The sequence below is a fragment of the Podarcis muralis genome, chromosome 4, assembly GCF_964188315.1.
Source record: "Podarcis muralis chromosome 4, rPodMur119.hap1.1, whole genome shotgun sequence".
Taxonomy (NCBI): Eukaryota; Metazoa; Chordata; class Lepidosauria; order Squamata; family Lacertidae; genus Podarcis; species Podarcis muralis.
Genome location: NC_135658.1, coordinates 66,075,419 through 66,082,749, shown reverse-complemented (window position 1 = coordinate 66,082,749; position 7,331 = coordinate 66,075,419).

The following is a 7,331-nucleotide window of genomic DNA, read 5'->3' as shown; positions in this document are numbered from 1 at the left end:
TGGTCGCATTTGCTAGGGCTGATGGGAGTTGTGGTTCAGCAACATTTGGAAGGACAAATGTTCTCTTTTTTTTTTAATAAATATTTTATTAAAGTTTTTAGGTTACAATATAATAAACGAACAAAATTATAACGAAACATAGCATACTTTCTTATCTTCTTGTGACCTCCTCACATCTCCCGCCCCTACCTTCCACGTTAAGAAAAAATTTAATCCAGCAAATTATCACCTTACTTCCATCCTTACTGTCTAATTATCAATTAAATTTCCTCAAATGTTTATCCAGAATAAAAGTTGTTTTTTCTTACATTTTAACTTATCTTCCTACTTCGCATCATCTATTTTAATGGTGCCAAATTGTTTATAATCAAGCATCCTGCTTAGCATTCATACAGTTTACAATGTTTTTGCAAGTAAGTCTTAAATTTTTTCCAATCTTCTTCTACCGTCTCCTCTCCCAGATCTCGGATTCTGCCGGTCATCTCGGCCAGTTGCATATAGTCTGAAGGACAAATGTTCTCTACTCTTGGTGCATGGGATTGCAGCCTGAAGATGATGGTACATGAATAAGACCTTTATTTTATTTTACAGTGGTACCTCGGGTTAAGAACTTAATTCGTACTGGAGGTCTGTTCTTAACCTGAAACTGTTCTTAACCTGAAGCACCACTTTAGCTAATGGGGCCTCCTGCCGCCACCACGCGATTTCTGTTCTCATCCTGAAGCAAAGTTCTTAACCTGAGGTAATATTTCTGGGTTAGCGGAGTCTGTAACCTGAAGCGTATGTAACCCGAGGTACCACTGTATTTTTAAAATCAACATGCAGCCTTCAGTCTTCAGTTAACAGTTATTGTGGTAAGAGGTTTAACACACTGGAATTCAACAGCTGAATTTAGGATTTGGAACGCAAGGTGCCTTCTTTTGCCAGCTTATTTCTTTTACACACACACACACACACACACACACACACACACACACACGTAAATTCTAAGCAACACAATGACAAGACCTGGAAAGACAAGCTTTGCCGTATTTCTCTGATTGGGGCATGCTTTTGTAATGTGACCTTGCAGCCTGCCAGTTGGTCTGTAGCGCAAAATAGGCACAGACCTTGGAAATAAGACAGCAGGTGCAAGTTAATTAAATAAGGGAACCATGCTGCTTTGTGCTGGAAGAGAGCATGCACCCTGCTCACCTCCCACTGTTACATTCACACTTCCTTGCGAGATGTTAAGGTTTTTCTTATATGGAAGATGTTGCATCCATAGGGCAAAGGGAAGAAGGGAGGAGGGCCTGTTTGGGCACAAGCCAAGAATGCTCACTTAGCCAGCCAGTCTAGGAACTCTGCAGCACATCTGTGTGTCAAGGCAAGAGAGAGAGATTGCAGGCCCCATCCTGATCCTGTATAGATATCTCTTTTTAATAAAACTTTATTATTTTTTCCAACTTGGGAGAATAAAACAAGCAATATGCAGAGCATTTTCAATCAAGTTTAGTTAAAATGCAAAATGTGCATTCCAAAAAGGAAATGTCTCACAAAAGAAGCATTCAATTTCTACCATCCAACATCCACAAAATTTAGAAAAAGACACTATTATTTATTACCTTGGAAAAGGACATTATTATTATTAAGCCCCTTCAGCCCAATCCTATCCAGAGTTAGTGGTCCCTATTAAAATCAAAGGGGTTAGGCATACCTAATACTACCCAGGCTCATGTTGTTTATAGTCAAGAAAATCCAAAAGTGATATATCTGGAAATATGTTTTCTAACGTCATTCCATAGGTTTAAGATCATGTATACGAAGATATGTCAATGCTTCACCTACGTCCTATGCCATACTTCATATTTGCTCCATCCAAGGTAAATATTTCAAAACAACCCCAACTAGCCTTTGTTCTGTCTGTACAAAAGTGAACCAAAAATATAGTTATTGCTCAGGAACAGCTAAAAAAAGAAAAACACTGATATTAACTATATTGCAAACACTTTAATTTAGTAGTAGTATTACTATTAATTAATTTATTTATTTGTACGCCACCCATCTGGCTGGGTTTCCCCAGCCACTCTGGGCTGCTTCCAACAAAGATTAAAAATACATTAAAATGTCACACATTAAAAACTTCCCTAAAGATGGAAATGTAATTCAGTGTGTGCCCCCTGCCCCGGGTTCTGTGTGGAAGTGCTCTTGTAGCCCACTTGGTATGAGAGGCTGGACTGCTGTGCAATAGAGCTTCAGCATTTACTGACAGCCTTCTGGGCAGAACTGCTGATTCTAGTTTTAATTCTGTGACCCTCAGTGGCTTCGTCTCAGTATACCTCAAAAACCACCTTCTTCCCTCTGTCCTGTTGGGATCTCTGCCCTCTGTAGCATTTGCAGCTTTTGTATTAATGGTGCACCAGTTTTTCCAACAAGGAGGCAGCTGCTTATGATGGTACTATGACAACTGTGCCTGGAGTCTGTTCTATGAAATTAACCTATGGTCTATATGATTCAGTTTTAATGCTTTTATGTAGGTGCTTATTCTTGCTGTGTAGTCAGCAGGCAACACAAAGCTAATGTACTTTAATGCTCTTTTTTAAAAAAAACAAGCCAAAGAGCTGCTCATTTTGAGGTTATATGACAAGCTTTATGCTCCATTTGCAACAGATTTAACACACCAGCAAAGCAAACAAAAGCAGTATTGTTTCCTTTGCAGTTTCCAGTCTTTTGTCTCCAAAGAATTCCAGTCCTTAGTAGTTATGGTTGAAGGTTTTCCCTGCTCTTAAGGATGCTATTTATGATTGGTTAAATAATGTAGAGAGAGAGAGAGAGACAAGAGAGCACATATATTGTCCATGATCATTTTGAAAGGCCACACCAAAGAAGAGATTATATTTAAAAAGCAGCTAAAAATGTGGAAGCCTACCCTTCTTATTTCAGTAATATAGCAACTGCGAGTCAGTCTAAAAATACCCTCCTGGCACAATGGAAGTGAATGAATCTCTCTCTCTCTCTCTCTCTCTCTCTCTCACACACACACACACACACACACATCAATGAGAAATTGCTTCTTCATGCCCTCAAGAAGTTCTAGTTAACAACACTGAACAAACGCCAGATTCTCTAAGTGACAGTTACATGTGCAGCTTTTTCTAATTCACAATGTTCAATTTACTTCTCAAAAGCTGCCAAGACCAAACATCTAAAGTTTGGGGAATATAGCCACTTCATCTACTTATTTATTTTTCACTCTTCCTCTGATTACACAGGAGTTTTGTGCCTGTAGCTTCACCCTTGATGGGCTTTTCCAGGAGCATTTTGTAGTGGGAAAATCACTCCCATCATGCCTTTGTTAAGAGAATATGCTTCTACAGTAGTACCTCGGGTTAAGTACTTGATTCGTTCCGGAGGTCCATTCTTAACCTGAAACTCTTCTTAACCTGAAGCACCACTTTAGCTAATGGGGCCTCCTGCTGCCGCCGCACTGCCGGAGCACGATTTTTGTTCTCATCCTGAAGCAAAGTTCTTAACCCAGGGTAATATTTCTGGGTTAGCGGAGTCTGTAACCTGAAGCGTATGTAACCTGAAGCATATGTAACCCGAGGTACCACTGTATAGTACCGTATTTTTCGCCCTATAGGACGCACTTTTCCCCCTCCAAAAATGAAGGGGAAATGTGTGTGCGTCCTATGGGGCGAATGCAGGCTTTCGCTGAAGCCTGGAGAGCGAGAGGGGTCGGTGCGCACCAACCCCTCTTGCTCTCCAGGCTTCAGGAGAGCCCCAGCGCCAGCCCCACAAGCTCCGGGGACAGCTGGGAGGCACAGCGCGTCTTCCCGCTGTCCCCGGACCTTGTCTGAAGGCGGGCTGCGGGGAGAAGAGCGCTTCTCCCCGCTGCTGGCCCCACAAGCGCCTGGGGGGGAAATAAAATTTTTTTTCTTTATTTCCCCCCCCCAAAAAAAACATGGTGCGCCCTATGGGCCGGTGCGTCCTATGGGGCGAAAAATACGGTAATCTAGGGAGCATTCCATCTGAGACAATAATTGGCAAGACTGCAACACCATCGGCACCTTTCATCCTCTCAATGTTTCGAGAACTTCATTGTTATTTGGTGTCTGTGTTTCCCTACTTGGTTTCTCTATGCAGATGTCAGCAGTAAACATGCACTATGTAAAACCTATGAATGAAGCTTTCATTTTCACCCAGTTTTTTTGTTGTCTGGTCTCCTTTGATTAATCTTACCCATCATGTTAGTAAAAGACATTTGTAATGATAAAGATTCCAAACCGATTTGCAAGAGTTGAATGGGTTTTCAGAGGAAGTTGCATTTGGGTTGCCTTGCAATAAAATATTGATATTGCCATATTTTTATAATGTTATTTAAAAAAAAAAGAAATTTAGATCATGGGTTACTTGCTTCTTTTGCTTGGGCTATGTACTCTGATGAAATGTAGGAATAAATTCATAAAGATACAATGTGCCTAGGGATGATTAGGGCACCATGCGAAAGGTCGCCGTCTTCTAGCCTCAATTTTTGAGGAATGGATGTGACATTTAAATTGTATATCATTTCAGTCATAACAAATTTATTTATATCATGTGTTACTGGGATCGTTTTTACATACATTATTTGTTTGATATATTATGAGCTATTTGGATCACTCTGTATTTGCATCATAATGTAATGTCATGTGCCATCACCATGACATTAGCTGCTAGGCGCAATGAATATTACTCATTTAGAGGCTATGCTGATTGTAGGAGCTGTCACATAACAGTTCACTAGTGCCGGCATACTCTGAGATTTCATGCATTGGTTTTGAAGGGTTTTTATATACAGGGATGGGAAAATTATAAACTGATGGACTAATGCAAATCTAGACCATGAAATAGAACTCTCATTAATTTACATGTAAGATTTTTCACAGTGAACCATTTATACATATCGGGTAAAATGCTGTGTATAATTATCACTTTAGAAAAATGATTGCCAATAAATAAGTGTCCTAAATATAAAATAGCAGCAGTTTAAAACTGGAGCTTCTCCTACACATTGCAATGAGATTGGGGTTGGACTAAATGGGTTTTTGGAGTCGTCTCCTGCCTTTTGATTTTACAGCTGTAAATATGGGATTCTGCAGGAAAAGGGGGCTGTTTCTTTGTGACATAAATATCCCTTGCTTGGTCAGTTAAGTACCCACTTTGTATTATAAGCCAGGGAAATGGGTTCCTACAGAAAGTAAATAGCTGGAGATCCTTCTGGTCAGTTAGCACAAAGGGGCATCTCTTTCTTGCCTTGCCCTCCTCTGTCTGGAGGTGACATCAGCCAGGTGTCTGTCTGTGTGTATGAAAGTGAACAATAGCTAGGCAGTCTTGAAAGTGAGCCTGAAAAGAGAGGTGGCTGACTTCCTCTCTGTAACAATTGAATGCTATGCCATTGGGGGGTTTCCCTAGAAAGCTTACTTTTATTTTTATTTAAAATATTTCCAGGTCACTTCTCTTGGTAATGCCCATCCAAGGGGTCTTGCAATAAAAATTAAAAAATAGCTGTTGGAAGTGCGACAGCAGAGATCATTCAATTTGTAATGTAGGGGCTAATTCTGTTATTAGTAAGCCAGCTAACCATTATTGATGTCACATTATTACTGTCACACTCTTCTTTTCAGAAAGTTGTGTGCTGACTGAGAAAGTATTTTTCACTTACTGTACTTTCACACATCTCAAAATTCAGACTCTGATTAGCCCAGCACAAATTTTCAGCAGAGGCACACGGAAGTGATTTGGATGTGTATAGGCGGCCAATGTCAACCTACAAACCATCTGGGCATTATCTGGCCTTATTTCATCAATCAGAACGTCATTGGGTTGGATTCTTTTTTTGGAGGGCAATTTCAATATCAATGTCAAATTTAGCCTGGGGGTGGGGATGCACACCCTTGCCCTATAGCCTGTTGTCGCTGGCGGACAAACCAATACAAAAGCCTTCTTCACTTCTTTGCGTGAGGTGATTCTTTGCTTGTAATACTCATGCCATTAGGTAATGGCATTCATTTGGTGACAAATATTTCATAGGGCTTTGCTTGGTGGAAGCAACAGCTGTTATGACTGAGCACTTGCGACATGACAAGCAACGATTCTCTTTGAAAAGTTATGGTAAATGATTTAATTTGAAGACTCCAGCTTCACTACACTATTAAAAAATAATTGCTTCCTGATGCTGCATCAAAAATCCAGATGATCTAGAAGACTATATATTCTAGTCTTCCAAGTAAATCTCTCCCAGCAATTTGTAAAGAGGTGCTTAAAAAACAAAAGCAGAAATAGTAAATGAGCAACCAAAACAATGACAATTGTTTCATTAGAATGGTGTTTCAAGTATGTTATGAAGATGGATGGGTGACTAAGAAAGAGCACCTTGAAAACACCTCATTGGCACAAATACTTCTCTCACACACTCACACATACACCCTCACACACAGGCTGTGATTCTTGAGCTTCCCCCTCTATATTTTTTTACAACAGCAATTGCCAAATGGCCCAGGTCCATGATTTCCTGCATTGGCAAATGAAACTGCTTTCCCAGGGGACAATTGGATTGCCTTTGACTTCAGTAAACAGTTAAATTCATAAGCAAATTCACTATAGCATCTCCCTTCAGAAAAAACATGTTTTTTCCCCCATGAAAGATTACAATTGATGCAGGAAGGCCAGTTGACTCGTAAATTGGAATCCATGTCCCAGTCATATTTCTGGCTGGCAAAGGAAGCCATTGTTGGCTCATGCAGTCGGCTGTTCAAGTGCTGCCCAGAACAGCTCCCTAAATATATGTCTTGTGGTATGAATATTAGATAAAGCTTCTGAGCTGATGAACATGCTACTTCTTTTCTGAGAAAGCCATGGTGATTGTGAGTTTGCTACCAGGCTAGATTCAAGGTTCTTGTGTTAAATCACAAAACCTTACAATAACTTGGGCCTAATGTGATGTAAGAACCACTTGATTCCCTGTGCTCCACCTCAGCCAGTGAGACATTCTTTTGGTGGTCCCCCACCCACCTGAAGTTCAGTCTGCCTTTATCAGGGACTGAGCCTTTAGTGTGGCAGGTCGTGCCCTGTGGAACTCATTGACACAAGAGGTACTGATGTCCTTCCTGCTTTCTTTTAGATGTCTTTAAAAACTATACTATTTTGGAATGTGTGTTTTTTATTTAAAAAACCCCCAACCCAACTAGTTTTCAAAGTTGTTTTGATTCATTGTAGTGATATGTCGTTTGCATTGTATAAATGTGCTTTTTATGAATGTATATAGATAAATAGATTCTCTTCTGGCTGTTTGATAGCTGTCAGCTGCTAGT